Source organism: Panthera pardus, unplaced genomic scaffold (genome assembly GCF_024362965.1).
Source record: "Panthera pardus isolate Hobbes unplaced genomic scaffold, ASM2436296v1 HiC_scaffold_19, whole genome shotgun sequence".
NCBI classification, from domain to species: domain Eukaryota; kingdom Metazoa; phylum Chordata; class Mammalia; order Carnivora; family Felidae; genus Panthera; species Panthera pardus.
Window position 1 is genome coordinate 16,558,932 of NW_026526754.1, and position 25,135 is coordinate 16,584,066.

The following is a 25,135-nucleotide window of genomic DNA, read 5'->3' on the forward strand; positions in this document are numbered from 1 at the left end:
GACCGTCAGAAATGTGGGACTTGATACCATTGTGGTAGTAGCCTGGGAAGGTATTTGCATCCTTCTCTGAGGGCTTTTGGAAAACTATCAGATGGCCACCACAAAAAGTAGTATTCATCTTGGCTGGACGCGGAGGCTTGGCTATTCAAGCTTGTGTCTCTCTCCATTCCTACACTGTAGCAAGCCAGCCCTTAGGGGCTTGAACCCTGTTCTCTCAGCCCCCTCAGACAAGAGCGATTCTCTCTACCCTGTCGATCTAGGCTGTGCCCAGGTCTTTGCTCACATTGGACCAACCCGACTCATGTGGCATCTCTGAACACCAGTCCTGGTGGCCACTTCTGATTCGTCCAGCTTGGCTACGTGTTCACCCCTTGATTCAGCAGGTGGGCTCGGGCCCCCTGAGAAGTTTTTGGGGTTGGCGGTGGTGGCCCGGAGGTGATCGAGAGGCTGTCATCAGAAGAAGGAGCTATGGACTCAGGACAGGTCAAAACAGATGTCCGTTAGAGTCGTGCAGTAACTAAATGCACCCTAATCAATCCTGTTGGCCCCAGCCAATTTGTTACTTAAGGTGAGACTTTCATGGCTGTGCAGAGACGTGGTGCTAGGGGCTTTAAACAGAAAAAGAGAAGGGGCCACTGGCCCGTTTTGTTCCTCGCAAATGGTTTTCAGTTTTATAATTTCCGACGAGAAAGCCTGAGCCGACACCCTGCTGGGATGATCTACTTACCTGCAGTAAGTGGAAAGGGTGTCCGCCTCCCCCTGCCCACCTGCCTCCAAGAAGGCCCAGTCCCAGGCTCTAGAAACCTCTCCCTGGGACGGACTGACCGGCATGCTCTCTGGCCCGGCCGTGTGGAAACAGCCTTGCTGTAATTCATCGTTTGAAACTGCAGCCTGCTTGCCGCCTCCAGAGTTTTCCCTTAATGCAGCCGACAAGTGCATGTTGGGCTGTGATACCTTGTCGCTGTAGAGCGGTGAAGTGTGCCTTTTTTCTCTGGGTGGCTCGCTCCCGGCCATCCGCCCTAAGTGTATCTGTGACTGCCGTAACGGAGGTCACTTCTTGGGTCTTGATCATTCTGAAGTGACATTTGGTGTTAATTTACTCGTCACCACGGACAGCCCCGGGGACCCACTTGGGATAAGGTGAGTTATAGGCCACAAGGCAACTTTCCTCCCAGTGACCCGTCTGAAAGGCTTTTTCAGGCCATCACATCAGGGTGTTGAGAGAGGAGTTAAGAGGTTTTATTCTTATGTGTTTGGGGAAATTATGCCTCCCTGCACCCTACTTAGGAGATGATAGTGTTCTCTGTTTTCTCCCAAATTATGCCCCTCTTCGTAGGGTAGGACCAGGAATTCCCGTGAGTCGTTAGGAGTGAGCCTAACTGGGGCTGGAGAACACACGCGGGGACGCCCTCAGCCCGGGGCACAGATCATGCTCATGGCGCTCTGCCTTGAAAGCCTGTGGGGTTACCTCTGGCTCCTGCTCTTCCCCTCTCGTCATTAATTGCTTCTTTTTATCTCAAATGTTTATTTATTTATCTTGAGAGAGAGAGAACGCACACCACACGAGAGAGTGAGTGCAAGCAGGGGAGGGGCGGGGAGAGAATCCCAAGCAGGCTCCGTGCTCAGCATGGATCCCAACACGGGGCTCAATCTAGTGACCTCGAGGTGGTGACCGGAGCTGAAATCAGGAGTCGGACACCTAACCGACTGAGCCACCCGGGCGCCCCTTCACTGCTTCTGTTACTCGTACATCCCAGATCCCAAGGGAGCATAATTGTTGCCCGATTCCTCAAAACAGTGGGAGTTCTTTGACATCCATGCAGTGTCCATCTTGTGTTCTCCCCTACCTGAGACTCCTCCTGCACTGCAGGTGGGGCGACATTGGAAGGAATGATTAACAACAGAACAGCACCCCAGCGTCTTGGCTCATTCTTCAGGGGGCCGGGTCCACCCACGGGGGAGGACTTGGCCCCAGAAGGACGGCTCCATGAGGCAAAAAGTTTTGTCTGCTTTTTTTCCGCAGCTGCCTCCCCACTTCCTCAAATAGTTCCTGGCGGAAAATAGGGACTCCGTAAGTGCTTTGTCGAGGGAATGGGATACCTAAGGAAGTTGTCTGTCCTGTGTCCTACAATCCTGGGCTCGCCTCATGTGTAATTTTATTTCTAAAACAAAATGATGTGGTAGGTGTTGTTACCCCATTTTACAGGCGAGGAAATTGAGGCATAGAGCTGTGAAGGAGCTTGCCCAAGGTTACAGAACTCAGCCCCAGGCCTGTCTGGTGTTAAAGCCTAAACAAGCGCATCTCCTTATGTTGTATTGGCCTTAACAGAAAGGGGCCTACAAATAGCGGCTCGTGGGCCCAGGCTGGCCTGCTGTGGGTTTTTGTACAGCCCGAGAGCTGAGAGTGGCTTCGCATTTTTACATGTTTGAGGAAAAAATCAAAAGAAGAATAGTGTTTTGTGACACGTGAAAATTAAATGCAAATCAAACCTCAGTGTTCGTAAATAAAGTTTTATTAGAACACAGCCCCACACTCCTTTGTTTATACGTTGTCTGTAGCTGCCTTTGTACCATGATGGCAGAGTTCAGCGGTCGGGGCAGAGACCTCATGGCCCCCCAATCCCACAAAATATTTACTGTCTGGTTCTTGGCAGAGGGTTGGTGGCCCCTCCTGTAGCTTCCCACATCTGCCTTTGTTCTTCTTCTCTGTTGCTTTCCTGGGAAGGCAGGATAGCGTACCAGTCACCAAAAGGCTTTGGAGTTAGACCACGAGTCCGTCTTGTCTCTGCACTGGCTCGTGGCAGGAACAACACTGCGAGCGCCTTGATTTTCCTCTTTTCCAGATTCCTCATCAGTCACGTGGAAGTAACATTGTACCCACTGCATCGGGTTGTGGGTTGCGTGAGGATTAGTTGTAGGAATGACCACATGTCGTTAGACTCATTACTTGAAACATCACTTGGTACCTGATAAATGCTGGGTACATGCCAGTTACTGTTTCCCGTCATCCATCCCTCTCTCTCTGCCCCTCCCCTCACCCCCTCTCTCCCTCATGCACACACATGTAATTTTCTATCTTCTGTTTATCTGAGCCAGAAGAGAACATACTTTTTAGTCGTTTGGCCTTGCTTAAGTGTGGAGTGGTTAATGTAGCCGCGCGGAAATTAATTGCTTGTTTTGTTGTGATATAATTAAGAACTTAATTAAAAATGGATAACTCTAACTTTTCACTTCATTTTCTCCGTTTGCACAATCTGGGTATTTTATTTTGTAGCCCATTAAAATTTGAAGGTGAGTGTTAAGTGTCAGTAACTTTGATGAGTCTTCCCGGAGGCGGTCCGACGGGAACGCATTTTGTGTGCCTTGCTGGGGGTGGCGTTTGCAGGGTCTTGTGAGTGCTGAGCCCCCGAGGAATGCAGTCACCGGCTGGGAAACCCAGGCATGTGCATCAGGCCCATGGGGGCCCACTGGCCGTGGTCTCTTTCAGAGACTGGCCTTGGCGGGCCTTCTTCCTACTCACCCGGGCTCCTTCAGGTCCCTGTGCAGTTAGGAAAAGTTCTCTGGGATTTTCATCTGTAAATTCCGCCTTTCCTGTGGCAGGCTGGGATTGCATAAATGACTTCATGGAATGGAGCAAAGGAGAATATGGTATTCCTTAAAACAAAAAAATGAAACAGAAAAACGCTTCCGCTCCCCACCATCGGTAAGTGGAGCAAACTTGAGACTGTATAACATTTGAAGTCCTCTGTCATCACTTCCCTGTCACAGGCTTCAGTGTTATCAGCCCGATTCACCGTTACAGCTGAGCATGGCCTATTCTGCCCAGAGCTGGCTGTCCTAGGATCCTGCTGCCTGCCTTCACGGTCGCTCCAGCAATAGGTTTGCCCTTGCAGGAGAGGAAGCGCATGACCCAATACCACGCAGAGCCAGAATTTCCTTCCAGGTTTAGGTGATTCCCAAACTGCGTCCTCCTAGCCCACCATCTCCTAGGATGGTCAGTGGGTTACATGGGGGGAAGGGAGGATGGAAAGAAAGCTAGTCCAGCCATTGAGCAGGTTCCCCAAAGGAGCCAGGTAGAAATAAGTGAAGAGAATAAGTGGCTTGCCCATCTTATAATTTTGTTTCTTTGGTTTTAGATTTCTTTTTTTTCAATTACAAAAGAAATGCATGCTTATTTGAGCAGGTGTTTTTTTTTTTAAGTATAGATCTGTATAAAGGGGGACTTAAACTCCCTCATTTTACTCTGTATTCCTCCCCTCAACCCTGCCTCCTTCCCTGGTAATCAGAGTTAATAGCTGGTGTATTCTTGCATGTTCTTTGTTCACGTTCACATGTGTAACACACACGCTGAAGAGTGTGTTCTTTTTCTCCAAAGTAAGTGGACACATACGTTCCCATCCCTAGATAGTATACAAGATCTGCCTTCCAGCCAGTAAGTACAGTTTCAACATATTCTTTTCAATAGTTGCATGATATTCTGTAACCTAGGCCAGCAGGTTGCATCCTGCTAAAAGGACATGTGTCCGAATGGAATTAAGAGCTTCATACATAATTTCTTGATTTTGATGAAGGAGTTTTCTTAATAGATATCTCAGACATGACTTTAGGCTGCAAGGCATATCATAGGTGGAACTTTTTTTATGTCACAGGTGGGCCTAATTATCCTTGATTAATGTACTGGAAAACCCGATAGAACAGAAACTCGGGAAGGGACACTGAAGAAGGTCTGGATCATATGTTATTCCGAGCCCCGTAAGCAGCCTCTGCGCACACAGCAGGCACTCACTCCGGTTTGATTCTGCCGATGCTTAACACAGTGAGTTATGAGACAGGGAGAAATCTAGACTTCAGCCACCGTTTAACAAACTGGTGACTCGGAGTTCAGCACTCTGGCGTTGCCGTCCTCATCAAAGGCTATATCTTTATCTAAAATTTATTAGCCAGCTTCAAACCTGTTTGCCAGCTCACTAATGGAAGCCTTTTGAATCAATTTGCTCCTATAATTTAAACAGCATTTCAATGTATATTGTCGGAGCAGAAAGGAGTTGAAGCTCCTAGCCAGTAGAATTAATTATTTATTATCCTTTTCATAAATACTTTCCTAGACCAACCTAACTGAAAAAATGCTTAGGCTGTTTAAAGCACACATACACACACACACACACACACACGGACACAGTGTTTTCCAATGGCTAATTTGAAAAATGTCACCATATTAGTTTTCATTTACGTCTGTCAGGAAACATTTATATCTACACGTAAGAATTTTTTTTCCCCTTTCACCAGATTTTTTTTTTTTGCAGAGTATGCATTTAATTCACATTTACAAATTGGTTTCTGTTTTTAACTAAAGGCACTTTTTCAGCAGAAAAGATGTGTATGATCTAACTTTTAATCTCAGTGGCATGAGCCTTGACATGGCCAACTTCCTTTTCATGAGAGCACTGTTTAGAAAATATAAATCTGCTTGATTAGTTCAGAGGAAGGATCTTCAGATTAAGCTAGTGTTAGTTAGCTTTGGTTTTTTTCTTCCGTTGATCATTGTGGGGAAACAGAGTTCCTCTGGTCTCTCCTGGCTTTGCACATCTTGGGAACGGTAGTGACAGCTTTCGTTTTGGACTATCTTTTCAAGGAATTCTGTGGAGTAAAGAACACAGCAAGATAGAGATAGTGTTTCCTATGGGAGCAGAGGGGAGGGTTGTTTGCTGTCTAGTGTATGGAAGATAATGTCTTCCTCCAGCACTAAGTTGAGGTTGATTTGCTTGATAAAAGATTTGGATTCCTCGTCTCACTGTTTCTCTTCCATGACTCACACCCAGTAAGGGCACAGCATCCACGTGTTCTGCATCAGCCTTGTGGGACCGGGGGACAGAGGTGACTGGAGCTGATGCCGAAATGGACTTTGCACTGTTGTGAGCAACAAGTACTTTGTATCTGACCCTGGAGTCTCGTGTCTTCTACTAGCTCTCACAACACGTGGCAGCTGGCTGCTTAGATTACAAATAGGGTGAAATCTTAGATTCTTCACAGTTTGAAGATTACCAAATCAATAACAGAGGTTATAAAGAGCTACGTAGGCATTAGCAAACTGTGGCCTGCTTGCTAAATCCAGCCCACAAGCCTGCTTTTCCAGACCCATGAAAATATAACAAACAAAAATATAAAAACAAAGACTATTGACAGAGACCACATATGTTCCCATAGACGAAAGTATTTACTAAAGCATTTACTGGCCCCTTACAGGAAAAATGTGCTAAGCGCTGATATGGAGAAAGCTGTAAGTACAGCGTCTGATACATCAAAGGTACAACAGTTATAACAGCAAACACTGAAATACTGTTAATTATGTATACTGTCCATTCACTAGTGCCCTTCACCCTCACAGCTGTCCTGTGAGGTGCGTACTTCCATTCTCTTCATACAGGTGAGCACAAGAGTGCTTTTATTACTGTCTTTTCCTGAATTATAATGGGGAGACTGGTTAACTTACCCAAGGTCACACAGCTGGTAAATGAATGGTGGCAGTAACCCTTTAGAACCCAGGCTGCCAGACTCTGAGGCCCACGTTCTTAACACTTTGTTGCCTCACTATGATGGGTACTCAAATCCTTGAGTTCTTACTCTGCACCTGTTAGGTGCCTTTCCGTGCTCTTTGTAGCCCTCTGCGGTGGGCTTCCCTTTTGCAGATCTAGACATGGAAGCTCTTGCGAGCGTGAAGCCTTACCCAAAGTTGTGTCACCATCAGCGTTGGTCCCAAGACTCAGATCCCAAGTCCGTCTGGCCCCAACGCTGATATGCTTTTCACAGCTTATTTTACGGCAAAGGCAGCCATTATTTTGGCCCATTTTCAAAGTGACGAGCTGGAATATTTTACAGCTTTCTTAAATTAATACTTCATGTTGGTTATAAATCGCTTCCTCTACGTTGATGGGCCTGTGTATTTTTTGGACATTTGTCTGGTCTTTAGATACTTTGGCCCCTTTAAGGATGATGTATCTTCTAAAATGGGACATAAAAGGGAACCGAAGAGGAATCTTAAGGTGCTCCATATCCCTCGATCCATCGTGAAAGAGCTGGAAGTGAAAAGGTAGATGGGGCTCCTGGGTGGCTCCATCTGTTAAGTACCTGACTTTGGCTCAGGTCATGATCTCACGGTTCATGACTTTGAGCCCTGCGTCGGCTCTGTGCTGACAGCTCAGAGCCTGGAGCCTGTTTCCGATTCTGTGTCTTCCTCTCTCTCTGCACCACCCCCCCAACTCCCACCCCATCTCTCTCTCTCTCTCCTCAAAAATAAACAAACATTATAAAAAAAAAAAACACAAAAGGTAGAATACTTTTTCCTTGGAAACTTAAACGGATTCACTGTCAAATTCCTTGTTTTTGTTTGGGTAAAACAGTTGCTCTGAAAGGCCCCATCGTCTTATAGTCCTACCAGTCTTTAGTGGTTTTGACTTTTTTGTTTGTTTAATCTGGGATAATCTGATATTAAATGAAGATTTTTATGTTATCTCATAGAACTCTGGAAGTCCACCCATATTAAGCCCATTACTTTAAATCCCATTTTCCAGGTAACTGAGAATAGATCTGTGGATGCTGTTCTATGTCATTTTGAGTCATATTTAAAAAAAAAAAATACTTTTGATGATTTTATGTATCATCCCATCTACAGATGGTCTTCTCGTCCACCTGACTTTCAAATCTGCTTTAGTCTTGGGAATTTTGCTTAGGTTGAAGGAATGAGCGTGTGTATCTTGTCAGAGCAAATCACAAGCCCATGTAAACTCACTCTTGCTTCCAGCATCTCGTTCATAGAAACTACAATCTGCTGAAGTTTCATATTGTTGTAACCTAGAAGCATGCCATATTTATCACCCCTGGGCTGCTTTAGCATTTGAATATTATTGGAAATCTCGAAAGATCCTGGGAGCCAGTCATGAGAATTATACAGCTCTTAGTTCTTCAAAATCTAGGTGTAGGCAGAGAGCGCATGTAGTAATTCAGTTAAATGTCCCCTTTTCTTGTTTTCCTGATGGGAGCTCAGTGTTTGTTTGCCCCATTGAGGAGGAGGCTTTGGGATGAGTGATTGTCTCTTGTCCTCAGATTTGCCTGTACTTCTTGGTCATTACGGAGCTCAGTCTTTCCAGCAGTGAAAACCTTTTCTACCAAGTTAATGGCGGGGGGGGTGGGGGTGGGGGGCGGTGAGGGGCCTGGTGAGGCATTTTGTGAGCAAGCAGTCCAAAGAGCTTGGGAAATTTTGTTAGTCTGCCTTTCCTGTCTGGCTTTATTTTATTTTATTTTATTTTATTTTATTTTATTTTATTTTATTTTATTTTATTTTATTTTATTTTATTTTATTTTTTTTTCAGGGTTACCTAATACACATTGTGTGCTTCCGTGTCAGGCAGAGCAAGGTTCCCATCCCAGCCGGGAGACCGTTGATAAGCTCGTCAAACTTTTGGAGCCACAGCTAGCTTATTTGTAAAAAGAAAATGGATTTATTTATTTCTGTATGACACCTTACACCTAAACTTTGAAGCTTAGACCAACAACCAATTCATTTTGTCTGGTGATTTTTCTGAGTTAGGAATTCAGCCATGGCCCAACTGGATGAATCTTTCTACTCCTTGTGGCATTGACCGAGGTCACTCAGTGGTGCTCTGTTGGTGGATGAGTTCCTGGCATTCAGCTGGTCTAGGGTGGTCACTCATATGCATAGCACCTTCCTGGGGGTGATTAGGATACTGGGGTCACCTGGGCCCCTCGCCTCCCACGCCTGTGCGTGGCTTTCTGACATGGCAGTCTTAGCGGAGGCAGATTTCGTATGTGGTGACTCAGGGCTTCCAGAGAACATGTTCTAAAGGACAGGATGTGTAGAAGCTGGCAGTTTCTTAAGGTCTGGGCCTAGAGACCGGCATGGTATTACCAAAGCAGCCACAGAGCCCACTCTGATTCAAGGGGAACAGACATACACCCACTTTCCGAGATAGAAGTGTCGAAGTATTTGTGGCCATCTTGAATCTGCCGCTGTGGGTATAATAGTGTCTTCCTTATCACCTGCAGAGTAAGTCCAAGCTTTCTGAAGACTGAATGAGATGTTCCTGTAAAGCACCAAGCACCTTACGTGGGTGATGGGAAATATCCACTGACATTGTAGCTGTTCCTAAGGGCAATTAGAGTAATAACGCTACATCACAATAAGAATAATGCTGTTTTCCTCCATGACACTCTATGCCTGTTGTTTGCAATTAGAAAGGTCGAGCCAGTGAGAAATGGGGCAGCATGGTTTCCTTTTGCCTTCCACCTCCACAAGGCGATGTCCTCAGCAGCAGGTACAGTGAAGAGTTGAGTGTTTGTCATCAGGGCTCCATCTCAAATTCAGAGGCACCCCAGTAAATGGTCATTGACTGCAGGTGTTTTCTCCTTGGCAATCTCTTGCAGCCCGGCCCACCCCGCCCATCTCCACTCTAATTCTGAGCATTGTGTCTCACTTTTGTCAGTGGCAGAATGTTTGAACTGTCTCTGCACCTCTCAGGATCCCTTCGGAAATCGATTCCTCTCATGCTGTCCTTTGCCTTACCGTAGTAGAGATCGGGGTGCATCCACACAACGAAAACCATTCATGAGCTTCCCCTTGGGTAGCAGTCAAGTCCAAACTTGCTGGCATCTAACTCTTCCCTGAGTTGGTCCCAGTCAGCTTCTCCCACCGTATTCCCCATTCAGCTGCACCTGCTAAGTTTCTCCCAAGGACCAGTGTTGAAGGGTGGTGTGGAAATCAGATTAACTCACTTGGTTCCTTGTCCAGCCCTGCACAGAAGTGTTTTTCCGCCCTGAGCCTGGCCTCCACTGGACCAGACAGAGAGCAGCATGTATTCAGACAACTCATTCATTCAGTAGACGTTTACTACATCCATAGAAGGCACAGAAGGAATTTGGAGCTGAAGTGTGAAATTATGGGACCTGCCTTGCAGGTGTCCATTCTGGCAGCTGGGTGAGAAACGAGGGTGGAGGGGCCTGCTGTCAGATGCTTCAGATCGCCCAGGCGAGAGGTGTCTGGACAAACGTGGTTGCACTGGGTACAGAGTGGAGGAGATGGTTTGAGAGGTAGGAAGGAGGTGAAATCAGCACAATGTGGTCACCACCTGTAGGGGGTGATACGCGAGGCCAGTGGAGAAGGAAGGGTGAAGGCTAGTGATCCGTGGACCGTGGAGTGCATGGCAGAGCCATCCATGATGTGGGATGTAAGACAAGGAGTGGATGGGAACACAGGAGTCCACAGTAGCGTGTGGGGTTCAAGGCTCCCGTGAGGCCTCCAAGTGGAAGTGATCTGTCGGCATCTAGATTTAGATCTGGCACTCAGGGATGCGGACGGGAAGGAATTTGTCCTGGCATGATTGTATTGGCCGATTTGGACTGGAGAACCCCGCATTTAACTGAGGTGTCCTGCTTGCCTTGCAAATGGCTGATTTTCAAATTACAAGCAAATACATTCCTAACATCCTAACAGACTCTCCCATTGTACCCTGCACTTCAGCTGAACTGGAATCTTTTCTTGCTTCTGTTCCTTTCCTGCTGTTCCTTCTGCTGGGATGGCACTCCCCATTTTTACCCTCCCTGCCCCCTCCCCTACCATCCTCCTGTCTCCTGATGTCTGACTCCTGCCCATGCTTTGAAACCCTTTTGTTTCAAGGTTGTAGCTGCTCAGAGTTAGCACCACCTTTTCCTACCCTCCAAATGCCTTTTTTTTTTTTTTTTTTGGTCTTTGGTGCATTTAGCATATAACAAATTGTATTATATTAGTTTCTGAACTCTTCATGATTTCCCTACTGGTTTGTAAACTCCCTTGAGGTCAGAGTTAGGTCGGCTTCCCCTCTTTTTGCAGATTTCATACCTTACATAGTTTTCTATCATTTAATAGCTCAGACAGTACATAGTTCCTGTCTTCCTTGAGCTGTACTTTTCCTGCGCCCCTGAGCCCTGTAGGATTTTGGCAGAATTAGATCTTTTTGCATCAGGTATTCCGTGTTGCTGATCAGAGTAAGGATGTTGAGTCTCTGTGCCTCAGAGACAAGGGGTTGATTACTTTCTAGCATAGTCCTGTGTTTTGGCTTCAGGCTCTGTGTCCTTCCTGGCATATTAGACTCTGGACTTTAACTACTAAGCCAACTCTCAGCCCGATGACTTCTTGTTTCACCTGTCCCTCACTGCTTTCCTCCCCTGGATCGGGGATTCTCTTTGGGGAAGGCAAAGTAACAGAAATCCTTTTTCCTTGAGTGCCTGGTGGATTCCCAAGCAGCCCTCCGCAGAAGTATACCGAGTCCCTACTGGCTGCAGAGATGAAAAGTAACATTCTCAAAAGTAGCCCGACAGTTTTTCCCCTTTTTTGGTCTGTTTTTGGTTGTATTAATTTCCTGTGCTTCTGGTCCATTAGTTTCGGGTTACCATGTGAATCAGTCCAGTTCGGGAAGCAGTGAGTGCTGCCCATGTGGTAGGCCCCTGCCTACACGTGGCTGACACACCGTTCCCTGCGGAGAGAAGATTTGACTATAGATCTAAACCATGGCTGAATCCAGCCTGCAAGTGTGTTTCTTTGGCCCTCATGTTTCATTTTTTTTTTTTTTTTTAACAATTACTTATTTTTGAGAGTCAAGCGGGGGAGGGGCAGAGGGAGAGAGAGACACCGAATCCGAAGCAGGCTCCAGGCTCTGAGCTGTTAGCACAGAGCCAGATGTGGGGCTCGAACCCACAAACCGTGAGATCATGACCTGAGCCAAAGTCAGTGTTTAACTGCATGAGCCACCCAGGCACCCCTCTTTTTTGAAATGGAGAACGTTTACTCAAAACGTTGATTCTTGGTTTCTCCCCCCACAACTTGCCAGTGTTCCGGGAACCCTGGCCCCACGTTTCGCAGAGCTGAGCTGGGCTCAGTGGCTGTCATAGTTGGAGGGACAGGGGGCATCCACTCCAGGTCAGCTCACTCTCGCCCATCCCTGGGGTGTCACACCTGCCCTCCCTTCCTCATTGACATTGCCTGGCTGGTCCACAGCCATCACCTGCAGCCTCCGGCTTCCCTGCTGCAGTGTGCCGAGGGTTTTGGTGGAGCGGAGGAGGGCCTCTTCAGCCACACTGGGAGTCACAGACACAAAAGTGCATCTCTAGGGATGAGTGATTTAGGCAGGTGGAGAGTGTGGTGAGGCAGTCGCCCCAGGCAGAAGCAGAGAGTTAAAAACAAAACAGCATGGGGTGCTCTGAGTAATGGTGGCATTAACCACGTACTTCGCTGTCTCTTCTTTGGAGTGGAAGGTGGAAGAATGGGGCTCCATGGGTCGACAGGATTGCCCCGATCGGTTCATTGTGGAATCTTGCTTATGGCGATTGTCCCTCGATACAACACTTCCAGCCCCAGAAAAATCCAGTGAAAAAGACATTCACCCCCAGTGGTTTGTCCATCAAAGGCCCTTTAGTGGGTATGAGAGGTTACGGAAGCGGTATCAGGACACCCCATCGCATGAGTGGTAACGAGTAGCCCCGGGTGAGAACCCCCTTTCTTTGAGTGTGATCCCCACCAGCTCTCCGATTGTGGGGAAGTTCAGTTCCTTAATCTCAGACTCAGTCTCCCAGTCCGTCAAATGGAGTAAGACTGAGAGATTGAGGGCTCATCTATGCATGGCACCAGCACAGCCGTGGCTGAGGGCACATCGCCAGTGAGTGGCATTGATGGTGCTGCTAATGACAATGGAAATGACATGTGCCACGTGTCCCTAGCAACTCGTAGGAAAGACGGACAAATCAGGGCTTTTCCCGTCTCCTAGCATTTAGCTGTGCCTACAGCAACCTACTGCTTTTCCGTTCTCCTAACGGCCGTGAGCAACCTCAGATCCTTCTGGAAGCAGGTTGGTCGTGAACTATAAATAATTCGATCAAGAGGCCCGGGCCCTGCCCCTGTGGGTGGGGTCACCGTCAGAATATGGGAGTCAAGCGTGTGTGGCTGTGACCCCAGCGGTGACGTGCTGCAGCCAAGTCCTCAGATGCTGAGTAGACCCCAGCGGGTGGGGTGGACCGTCACTGTCCTGTGCCCTCACCTGGCAGTGCACGAGGGGCGGGGGCGAGGATATTTACCACCCGAAAGTTAGGGAGGCTTTTATGAACTGGGCCATCTCTCCTCAGTCCCCATTTTTCCTCGCGTCTCCGAACTCTCATTAATTTTTCACAGGCTTGTGATGGATAGTTTTTATTTATTCACGTCTGAGGTTCTGTTGTGTGAAAAGGACTCATTTTATAACATTACATATTCATGGCTTGGGATAGATGGGATAAGGAACTTATTATTAATGTGTCACTGTGGGAAACTTACTCCAGTTCATTTGCGAACCTTGTTAAATTTGGTGTGGTCAGCAGACACGGTGAAGTTTCGGGTGCGTTCCCTCGATGGAGGGCAGAGTTGGCTGTTGCTTCCCCTCGATTCAGTGCAGTTGAGTTTATATCTTATTTAAATATTTGGAAATCCTGATCTGAAGGTAGAAAAGAACACCGGAGTGAGGTGGGGGCGGCCGGCAGCGATTAAGTACAGAAAGAAGCTCCTGTCTCCTTGTCGGACAGCCTGGCTGCCCGGGCTTTCCATGGCTCTCCTCCCAGGGGCATAGGAGGGGCGGACCCCTTCCTAAAGGCGAGGTCCAGAGCCATGCCCTTCCCCAACTCCCCACCGTGTCTAGCATCTCCCCTTGGGGCACGTTGCACGTGCCTCCACCTCTTCAGTCCTCCTGACCTCTGCTCTGGGTTCTGGGGAGGTCCCCACTTGTAGCTCCCACTGACATCACAGAATTCCTTGCCCCGGACAGATCGATCGAGGGAATGTCACCTTACCATCTTGTAAATCAAAGCTGGGGTTGGAGGCAGGGCCCAGTAGGGAGCCCGGCCCAATCTGCTTCAGCGTGAGCTTAGAGGGGAGGAAGCATATGTTGCACTCAGTTCTCTGCAGAGACACGCTCTGCTCTCTGCTAGGGACGGTGTGTAGAGTTTGCGGGATTTGTGGGGGCCGCTGTGCATGTGCCAGTTTGGTTCAGCAGCGACGTGGCCAGTGGTCGCTGCCCCTTAACAGACTCCTCCTCGCCGAGAGAAAAGCAGAATGAATGCACGGGAAGGATGCGTTTTGAAATCTGGAAATTCTCCAAATCAGGCATCAGACTTGAAGAGTGTCCAAAACGTTAAGAATCATGTGGTGCCTCCTTGGCCACATGTCATGGGGATTTTCAAGCCTAGGATTTGTTACTGATAACCTTGTCCTCTACAGAGGTTAAAAAAAAAATTGAAATTCTTTTGATAATCAAAGCAATTAGCTTACGAAGTTGATGCTGGGGTGTACCCGGCGTGAGTAGGGGACAAAGGAATGAAATATGCCTTAAAAGGCATCCTCCGACGATGTTTCCATAATGCAAACCATTTGTTTCTCGCCGGGATCCCATTGGCGGTGCGCTGGTGTTATATTGCCATTTATATTGGAAAGGCAGACAGCGCGAAAACTGTAGTCTATTAAGAGTTTGTGAGTGTGTGCATGTGTATACAGTGAAATAATATCTAGTGTAATGTGAAGTGACAGTCAAAATTACAGCTTTTCTCTCGCCGCAAGGGCACTTCTTTGCCAAGTATAGTAATATTGTTGTCGCAGTGTTCAAGGTTGTCAGCAATTCTGGCTTACTCTGCAGAGAGTCATAATAGTGTGTGGAAGGAAGGAGCTTCCTGTCAGGGGAAATACTATAATTTTGATATATATTTGTTGGTGCCAAACTGCAATTAAATAGGAGGTGTTGGAAGAAGGTTTTATTTAACCAGCTTGAATTTGTTAATTAATTAGCAAAAACGTATATTTGGAATGCTTCAAGAAGCGGTTCCGTGATGTTTGCAAAACTTGATTCCACGCAATTGTTTTTGTGTTTGTCTGTCTCTTTGGAGAAAACAAAACACCCCCTCCCCGCAAACAGTGCAGAATAAAATGTTTTCAACTACCAAAGGAAGGGAAAAGTAAGACACCTTGAATAATCTTACCTCTTACATCTTTGGGGGACATTTCTTAGCCTGTTAATGTTTGGAGTTCTCCCCTGGTGATCCAACAGACGTGTAGTATCTGGGGCAATGTCTATTACATGATTTAACTTGTACCTTGATGAGTTTGTGATTACATTAGAGGACTTTGCAGGTGACTAAAGGAAAAAAAGAATCGTCTTGGCAGTTTCTGTGTGTGTGTGTGTGTGTGTGTGTGTGTGTGTGTGTGTGTGTGTATGTATGTATGTGTGTGGATTAAATTGCTTGCAGGACGTAAGTCCATCTCTGTATCCATGGTATCCACCTCTGTATGTATAGTATCCACCCCTCTATATATTATATCCACCCCTGTATATATAGTATCCACCTCTGTATTTATACTATCCACCTCTGTGTATATCGTATCCAACCCTGTGTATATAGTATCCACCTCTGTATATATAGTATCCATCTCTGTATCTATAGTATCATGCTAGCTCCCATGTTTTCGTTACTTGGGATAGTAACAAGTTTCTTAGTGACCGTTCCTGTTTCCATCCTGAGGAGAGAATGAGGGCGTCACCAGAGTGCCCTGTAAGCAATTCTGATGAAAAAGACTTTCTTTTTTGAATAAGTAGAAAAAACAGTGGGAGACTTAAATAGGGACAAATGTATTAAAAACTCTACTGCAGTTAGGTGTTGAAAAATAAGTAACAGAAGGATTGTGTTGTTTTAAAAAAGATGTATTTAAGGGTCTTGAAGAAGCTATGTGTGTGTGGGGGGAGGTTGGGGGGGGGGAGAGCCCTGCCCTCTCATATCGAGCATTTTGCAAATTAAGTGAGTTTCATTCTCCCATAAAATAGGAATCCAATAACATTTTATATGATCATAAAATGTGTCTACTTTTGTCTCCATCTTTTATGAAAAAAAAGGAAATATTCCCAAAGTATATTACAAAAAATAATTAATAAGCAACCTTTCGTAGTTATTTTCCAAGGTTAATTATTACCCTAAGAAATCAATTTCAATTTCTTCGGTTTGAGAGACTCGTTTGTGACTCGGTGTTTCCAAAAAAGGGAGTGAGTTAAGATGCTAAATGGGAGCCTTCATTCCCTAGAGAGAATGTCTTTGCTGCTGGCCGTGATTTATCCGGTGCTGTCTTGCCTGTTTATGCCCCGTGCCAGGAGAATGTATGGAAAATGTAATAGAGCTATTAGGATCTAGTGTAGCAGATTGGTTACAGGAGGAAACAAAAGTGGTCTTCATATTGTTAAAATAAAAGTGAGATACCCTTGAGTCTTCACAAAAGAAAATAACTTGGCCCTTAACCTTCCTGACAAGCCTGAGCTGACTGAGCAGGGGGTCTGGGGAGGCAGCCTGCATCGCTTTGCATGGTGATCACTGCTCCTGTCCTGAGACAGAGGTGAGCACAGCCAGGAAGAGGGAAGAGACACTCCAACCTGCAACTATCTCCTGATGGAACACAGGAAACCGGAAGTGAAGGGGATGACTCCCATCTCGCCTCGTGGCGATCTTCTGTAAAAGTCATCAAAGTCACACTGTGTTTTCACCAGGCACCTGAGTTTCTTGAGCCGAGACTAGAATGTTCCGGTCCATTACGGCTAACCATGGTAGGCTCTCCCCATCGGGGGCCACACTTTGGCAGTGGTGGGATTTCCTCTCTGATTCAGTATGTTCTTCAAGTACATGGAAAAAAAAAAAAAGTTTGGGTGCACCTGGGTGGCTCAGTCAGTTAAGCCTCCCACTTTGGCTCAGGTCATGATTTCCCAGTTTGTGAGTTCGAGCCCCATGTTGGACTCTGCACGGACAGTGGGGAGCCTGCTTGGAATTCTCTGTCTCCCTCTCTCTCTGCCTCTTCCCTGCTCGCTCGTGCGCACACGCTCTCTCTCTCAAACAATATATAAATAAATAAACTTTAAAAATAAAATGCTTTCCTTAAAAAAAAAAGTTTATTTCCCCACCTTTAATCTACTTTATATTTCAGTGTTTGGCTTAGAATTTCCCATGAGTTGGAATGGTTGATTTTCTGTATTTTGCATGTGTTAAGGTGAACATTTCAATACTTTGTGACATTCAGTGAAAAAAAAAATGCAATAACCTCTAAGGATGAGGTGAGAGAAACAACCAGTCAGTTGGTCTGTATATTGATTCTTTATATTGGGGATCCCCAACAGACTGGGGGGGCAGAGGGGTCTGGGTTCGAGGGAGGGGCTACGAATAGTTAATCAGGATGCTCTCCTTGTGCTTGAAAGAGTCTGAGTTCAAACTAGCTTACCTGGAAAGGGTCATTATCGGCTCATGAATGTAAAGTTTTCTGCAAAAGTCAGCAAGTTTTCTCTGTAATAGGACAGATAATAAATATTTTTGGCACTGTGGGCCATGTGGTCTCTTGTCACAATACTCACCTCTTCCTCTGTAGCAAGAAAAGCCACAACGACGATGGGTAAACCAGCAGGTGTGGCCATGCTCCAATAAAACTTTACTTATGGAAACCAGGCTTTGGATTTCATGTAATATTTCACGTGTTAAAATCTATTCTTTCTTTCTTCAGCCATTTAAACATGTATTTTTAGACACTGGGCTGTTTGAAAACATGGGGCTGAGGTCCAGATTCGGCTCAGTGGTCTGTTCGCCAGCCCCTGGTGTAGAGTCTACTTGTCCCAGAGCTTAACTATGTCATGAGGGCCCCGTCTTTAACCTCTTGATTTTGATTTTTTTAAAAATTGTGTTCTTCCAAGAGAATTTTCTGAGTGGGGATCAAGCTTGCCACTGATACGGACTAGCCCTTCCGCAACGGCAGCAAGAAGCCATTTCCCTCACTGTCCCCACACAAAAGCCGCAGCGAGAATAAGTTTGGCCTGGCTTGAGGCAAGTGCTACCCCTGAATCATTTATGACCCACAGGATGCGGTTCTTTGGTCCCATGGCCTGGCCCTACGTGGAGTCTGGGAGGCCCAGCTCCCTAATGAAGAAGTGAGTGCCATTTTGGCCGCAGACAGAACATGGGCTTATATCCTGGACAGTCCCAGGAGTCGCTTCCAGACTCGACTGTGAACCTTTTACAGTCTTGCGTTATAATTTTATTTTTAGATGTCTCTGGAGACCTCAGGAAGAAGTCCTTTCTGAGTATGGCTTCAGAAAAGGAGTGCATAGGGTGGTTTCTTATCGATGACTGGCAAAGTATGGGCCTCTGTAAGTCACACTGCAGCTCCTTCCCTGGAAGCAGAGCTCAAGGCAGGCTTCTCGTTCGGTTGATCTGGGACGTTGCGCCTTCGCAAGAAGGGGGGTGAGGAAAATGGCATAGGGCAGGGGGAGTGGCCCGGCTTCCACCCGCGCCCATGCGGAGCTCTGGACTATGAAGCTGGAGCGTGGATGCTGCTTGAGACAAGGGTCTGGCTGGCTGGCAGGCAGTGATGAGCCAGCCCCTGCCAGAGAAGGAGGCTTAGTGGGCACAGCCCCAGGTGAGGCAGAAGGGGGTAGTTGTGGCTTAGCAGCCAACACTCAAGAGCCACTGGGTGCACCTGCCAGTGAGGGCATCTGCGGTTAGGAGGCAGCATTGTAATAGGCTGGTCTGCACCAGAGACGCTTCTCTCAGCCCTCTACCCATGGAAGGAAGAAGGATTTTGGCATCAAAATACTCTGCAGGCAGTGTCCGTACCTGGGTATTAATGGACACCCCAAGTGTGGGTCTATGCTTTTAAGAAGTTTAAACCTCTCTTTCTGCCAGTGGCCTCATATCCGCTTTTCCACCTTCCGACCTGTTTACTTCAACAGAGTGATCCTCTAATAACTTTTGTTTAGTGAAACTCAAGCCTTTTCAGGATGCTGTGCTAATGTCTTCCTTCCTTAATTGAGTAAATATATTATACACAGCTGGGTAGGTGATTTCCTTGCTGGCCTTGCTGCTACAATTTGAAAATGGATACAATTTTCTTTAACTCACATAGAATGAATGAGGCATTTATTCCTGGTTTCCTGTGGCTCTCCTCCTTCAGAAAATGTATTTACATGGGTATTTTTGAAGCACTTCTTAAGAAACTGAAAAATTAAAATAAAAAGGGGGGGGGGTGGAAAGCCAAGCCAAACCTCTTACCCCTCCTCCAAACAATGGCTACATTGTGACAACAGTGGGTTGAGCTAAAATCAGCTACGTCAAGGAAGAGCAGTAAAAGGAGACGGATTGTTCTCTAAGCTTCACTTTATTGGATATTGTAATTGACATATAGTTGTCATTTATAATCATCTGTCCATTCTTGTGAGTTGGGAGCAGTAAAGTTAATTGTGGCAGCTCATTTGCATTAATCTCACCTCTGAAGGGTACAGTAACCCATTAATATCATGTCATGATGAATTATCACAAATAACATTGAACATATTGATTAATGATCTCTGAGATTTGTATCTCGTTAAAACATTTTGTTAGCTCTTTAAACTTTTAAGCCAACAACCATTGCACGTAGGAGGTGTTCGAGTCGTCTACTAGGTGGTGGTGGGGAGTGGCATACATTGGCAGGGTCACTGGTTTAAGGAGTTGGACCACTCAGTTCCCATTAGATTTTTTCCCCCCCTCTTCAAGAAGCCAAGCACATTTTCTTGGTAACCTCCTCCTACTTTTCCCTGGATGATGGTTTCTTCAAAACAGCGGCTTCTTTGATTATAAAGCGTTTCTGATTCTCGACTGGAATGATTTTAATGAAAGAGTTTTTTAAGTTATCTATTCAGTTCCCCAGTTGCTGGCCTTCGGAATCTCTTGTCCACCTAGATCTGCTTGTTACTTTAAGGTGCACATGTTTTTTTTTTTTTCCCCCTCTGCTGCATCAAAATTTCCGAACTTCTGTGTTAACATAAATATAGACCATATTTGGAATGAGTTGTTGGAGATGAAATAAGGTCACTTAAAAACATGACTTATCCTTCGTTTTATATGACTTCATTCCTCTTTTCTCGGGTGCTTTCATTTTTCAGGTGATTGTCCCGAAGGAACAAATATATTGGCCCCACGTGTCATGTGGGCCTTAGTGAAATTATTAAAAATCCTCTTTAACAAGCCCCTTGTAGAATTTCCTGGTGGAAGTTTCAATACACTAGGTGCAGTGAAGTAAAAGGTTGGCCTAAGAGTTGAATTGCAAAGGTCCTTCTTTGCGGCTCTTTGCTTCACAGGTTGTGAAAGCTCTACAGTGTTTGATCTCTCTCAGCTTCCATGTTCCTTCCACCTACCTTTATCATGTGCTCTGTTTTCTCCAGATAAGTATTTAACAAGTGGCAAATACGGAGACTGGTCTCCTCTGCCGTTTGCTGTTTAGAGAAATTGGACCTGATGGTCCTGAAGTAAGGGTGCTTTGAAGAAGATGTCATTAATGCACGGCTGGTTTACACCCCAAGAGCTGTTCTAGAGAGGGACCGAGTGCAGCAGCTACTGGTCTGGGGCCCTCCGGCCTGGGGCCAGGGCCCCCCACTGAGGGCAGGATGGTGACCCCCGTGCCTGTCAAGCAGCCGGCTCCCGGAAGGCTGGAGTCACGGGTTCTGATGGTTAGGAAAAGGCAAACGCATGAGAGCTGCGCGCTGGTGGGGCACAATGCAGCCGTTATGTACTGTTTGTCCCTTTAGCCAGCAGGTAAGGACAGTGTTGCCATCCTTCCTTCCCTTCAGATGCTCGCTTTTATGAAGGGGTCTTAAAACAATAACTGGACCATATGTGTAGCAATCTTTGGGCCTAAATAGCTAAGGACAAAGTAGATTGCTTTTTTTCTAAGGGCCACTTTCCTTTCCCTTCTTTGTCAGGCCTGCGATGTTCCTCACCCACTGAGTATTTAATATCTGTGTTTTCAAATCAAAGAACAAGCTTTTTGTCTCCCAGGATAGTATCTTGTAAAGCCAACCTCTTTATTACTTCACTGGTTTAAGGCTTTATTACTTGCGATCCAAAGCCTGCTAGTGAATTATGCATGGTACACTCCTCAGCGTCTTCATTGCCCACGCTCCCGCCACCTTTTTGGGGGGCCCGGAAAGTACAAGGAGATCACAACGTGTGTTCGTTTCTACCCACGGTATTAATCCTTATTCATTTTAAAAAATCTGCTAACGGAAATATTTCCATTCAGCTCATTAATCAATTGTGATTTTCATTCCCTTGTTTTGTAAAAGCTGTTGCAATAAATACGTTTTTTTTTTTTCACAAGGCGAAAATCCAAGAGATGGATGCAGCCGGCGTAATTAATTGCACCCAGTTACAGGAGATCAGCAAGTTTGTGAGATTCACATGCTGCTCTTCCATATGGTTGCCCAGTAGGCGAAAAATTTGATTAATGTTTTGAAGTAGATTTTTTTCAGCAAATATTACAGCCCCAGATGAGGTGTTTTTTTTTTTTTTTTTTTTCCTTTCTTTTACTTTCTCGTATTGTTAGGCTTAGCTGAAGAAACCAATCCTCTGATTTAAAGCTTAATAATATTGTGATCTAGCGAAAACTTAACATGCAATAAAAATTGCAGTCTGCCTGCCTCTCGTGGATACAGAAAAATAATGCGTTATGTCTTTGTTTGTAATTAAGTAAAACGTGAAAGTCAGATTCTAGGACTTGATTTCCCCACCCCCCCCCCCTTTCCTGAAAAGAAAATATAACTGTGGTTTTAATTGATGTATTTTTGGTGTGATTTATAAGCAATATATATGGGCAGACTTTTAGAAGTGTAAGGGAACAGTAAAATAAAACACAGAAATGAGTCAGTGAATGGCTTCTTATTAATTGCTGCTCATACCAATGAAGCCACCCTAAATATGACCATGTGAGTGTCATAGAAAAAAATTTAAGCTGTTTCTACTGTTATCCCAAAGGTATATTAGTTTCATAACCATTCAAGACCTTCATAGTTAATTTCTCCTTTATTTAGAGAAAAAAAAATAAAAACCTCCCGATTTTCTTTCTTCCAAGTTAGAAAGTCTGTTTTATCTTACGGCTTCTTGTCATGCTGGACACCCATCCTTTTGTGTCACTGCCCCAGTGGGGTCATGCTCCAGCTTATTTTTCTGATCACTGGGTGGGAATCAGCCACTGGGTGACATAATGGGACAAAATATGGTAGGCTTGACCTTGGCGGCTCAAAACAACAACAAGAGATTTTGGAAACGTGGGAACTGGTGATGCGTTTCGCAAGGAAAAATGAAATAAGACGCACTTCTCCCCTTTGGCAAATGAGGCCTGATGCTTCAGATAGCTTAGCTTTTCTATTTTTCTTTGCTTTTGAAACTTAATGATTTCTAATTGCCTGAGCAATATATGACTCTCCTTAAACCTCGATGTCTGCTGGAAGGACTGTTAGCTCAGGTGGTTAAAGCCTGATCAGTAACTGGGTACCAAGCTCATTTTGAATCCTTTGTCATGGAGTCATGACCAAGAGCCATAACTTTGACCCGCCACTGGTCTGGAGAGAGACTCAGTTCAGCAGGAACCGAGTTACCATTGAAAACAAAGCCAACAGTATTTGCTGTCCTCTATAAGATGTCACACAGTTGCTGCTTTCTTCCTCTGCATCTAAGACATTTTAAGGGCTCGAAGTGCCCTGTTTCCATTGGCTTCACAAGGAACCAGCTCAGTCAAGGTACAGGGGCCAAGGCAGAGACCAGGCCAGGAGGGCCATCTCCTCTGATTTTGAGTCAGTAAGTCAAATCTTTGAAGAAAAGATTAGATACTTTTTGATAATATTAGATGTGTTTGATCGTTTCGCTAAACTAGGTTTATAATCTTTTTTTCTGTATTATTTTTATCTTAATGACCGTGTGGGTAGTAATTATCTGTAAGAGGCATGAAAAGAAGAAGTGTTACAGTGACAGCATATTTTTAAAAAGTCTGAAGAAACCAGCCCAGCCTGTCTTCCCTAAGTTTGGGCTGAAGCTCTTTTGTTCACGGTTGGTGTTATCTAGTTAGAGATTATGATAGTGACACAGCTTTGGAAACACCCTTTAGGAAAACAATTGTCTAAGACTTACCTAACTTTTTTCCTTTGTCAGTCAGCCATTCCTGGTGAATATTTTTTAACCAGGAAGTTTAAGCAATCCGTCTCTGAAAGCCTGCTACATTCAAGACAGTTCATATGGTCGCTTCCAATTACAGCCTGGGCTTTTTAATGAAAAAAAAAAAAAAAAAAAAGAAATAGTTTAAAGTTTTTATTTAGTATGACAGTTGCAACATGAATGATATATGGTCAGTTGGCAGGAGACAGTGCATCGAATTATTTATGAGTTTATCTTTTTTTTTTTACCAGCACCTATTTTATATATATATATATATATATATATATATATATATATATATATATATATATATATATGCACATACATACACACACACATACATACATATATACGTATGTTTGTATATATATGTATGTGCAATTTATTACTGAGTCATAGCATGAATGGCTGAGGGAAATGTTTGAGAGGGTCTGATGAGGGCCAGTGCCTTATGGCAGTGAAAGTCGTGTTAGTTTTATTCGCAGCAGGTGGATCTAGGTTGGTCTGATTTTTGTTGTGAAGCTATGGTCCTGGTGGTCGTTTTAATAAAATGCGTTTGGAAGCAACAAGCCTGTTCACAGAGCAATATTTTGTTTTATCAAAGGAGAAGAATATATGTCCTGTCCATCTTTCATGAGTAATACATCCTTCTACACGATAGCATTGCCCAAACAATCATAGTGACCCTTTATATCCTAGAGGAGCCCGATGCATTTGCAACATCTCCCTTTATAAGTCTTACTTCCCTAGAAGTAATTCTTTGGAGAGCGACAATTCCCAGAGCATCAGTTCCCTTAGATGAAATTTCCTTTTATTTGAACTAACCGCGTTGGATTGTAATTTACAGGCTCTGTCGGTGTATAGGTGTTGAGATCTGGTATTTCACCCGCAAGCGTCCATCAGTCGCGTGGACGTTGGCACATTTTTCAAGCGGGAAGAAGTCCAAACAAATATAAGAAGGGAGGAAAAAAATACCATCCTGGAGATGGGAAGAAAAAAATTATCCTTGGGGTCTCACAAGTTGAGATCGTCGCGTGTTGCCATGCAAAACTAACACCCAGCAGGGAGGTTCTGCTCTTCTCACAAATTCTCAGTTAACACAAGGCGCCGTGGCAGCTGGGAGCCAGAGAGAGTGAGGGTCCTGGCTGAAATGCGGTGCAAGGCGGCTCTCGAAGAAGCCTTGCTGGGAGCACACAGCGCTGGAGGGGAGAACTTTACCTGGTGCTGGCAGCGAAACTTTGCCAGTCTGTTTCTTCCCCCGCTTCAGGCTTGAATAAATGAGCGCTAATGATTTTTAAGGCGTTTTTTAAGTGATTTGTCTTGGGAATGCTAAATTGGCAAGAATAAAACCTAGGCAGGAAAGTTGATTTTTGATGACCCAGAGAAGGCATGTCCTAGAGTGATTTAGTAAGGCTCCAGTGGTCTAAGATTGTTCCACATCAGGGAAAGTATACAGTTCTCAGAATTACTTACTAATGAAAAAAAGAGGTGGGGGGGAAAGGTTGTTAGGCTGCTGGGCATTGGGAATGAGCAGCAGCTCTTAAGATGAAGTGTTCTGAGAAACCTTCTGCCATGGGGATCCAAGATAGTGCCTTCCTGAAGAACGGTTTCCCTTGTCCCGGAACGAAGGGGACAGGGAAACCCCCAGATTCCCGTAAAGGTAGAGGGGTCGTTTCATGAACCCAAGAAAGCACAAGAGATACAAGTGTATACATACATCCCGGTTCTCAAATCAAACCTATTGTTGCATTTTCTACGTAAACAATATTTGAAAAACACAGTGTTGGGGAGTCTCATTTTCTTTCGTACTAGCTTGGGGGTGTGAGTGGGTCTGGTTCTTTTTAGGAGGCACTGAGTAAAATAATGTGTACTATGGAGAGAAATGCCCTTTACTTGACAGGTGTTTTCTTCAAGTTTTCCGAGTCTACAGCATGAGTCAGCCTATCACAGATTTGAGAATATTCATTGAGAGTTTTAGGAGTCACTTTATTTTTATTTTCGTGAAGAGTGAAGTAATTGTATCTCATTGATAATCAGAAGCTTATCAGCCCATGAATTCAGTTACAGGTATTTAAAGTCACTTCTATTAATT

The 25,135-nt window shown here is 45.2% G+C and overlaps 1 protein-coding gene and 1 long non-coding RNA gene across 2 annotated transcripts in view; one reads left to right on the plus strand and one right to left on the minus strand.

Moving 5' to 3' along the window:
• The window catches only part of WWOX (WW domain containing oxidoreductase), a 301,000-nt gene that overhangs the window by 144,895 nt on the left and 130,970 nt on the right, over positions 1-25,135 (plus strand). The gene's annotated exons all lie outside the window — the stretch shown is intronic.
• Positions 15,046-19,086, minus strand: LOC109245737 (uncharacterized). The gene is made up of 3 exons (XR_002071048.2): positions 18,979-19,086; positions 17,312-17,373; positions 15,046-15,194 (listed from the first exon to the last, which is right to left on the minus strand). It is a non-coding gene; the product is annotated as an uncharacterized LOC109245737 (long non-coding RNA).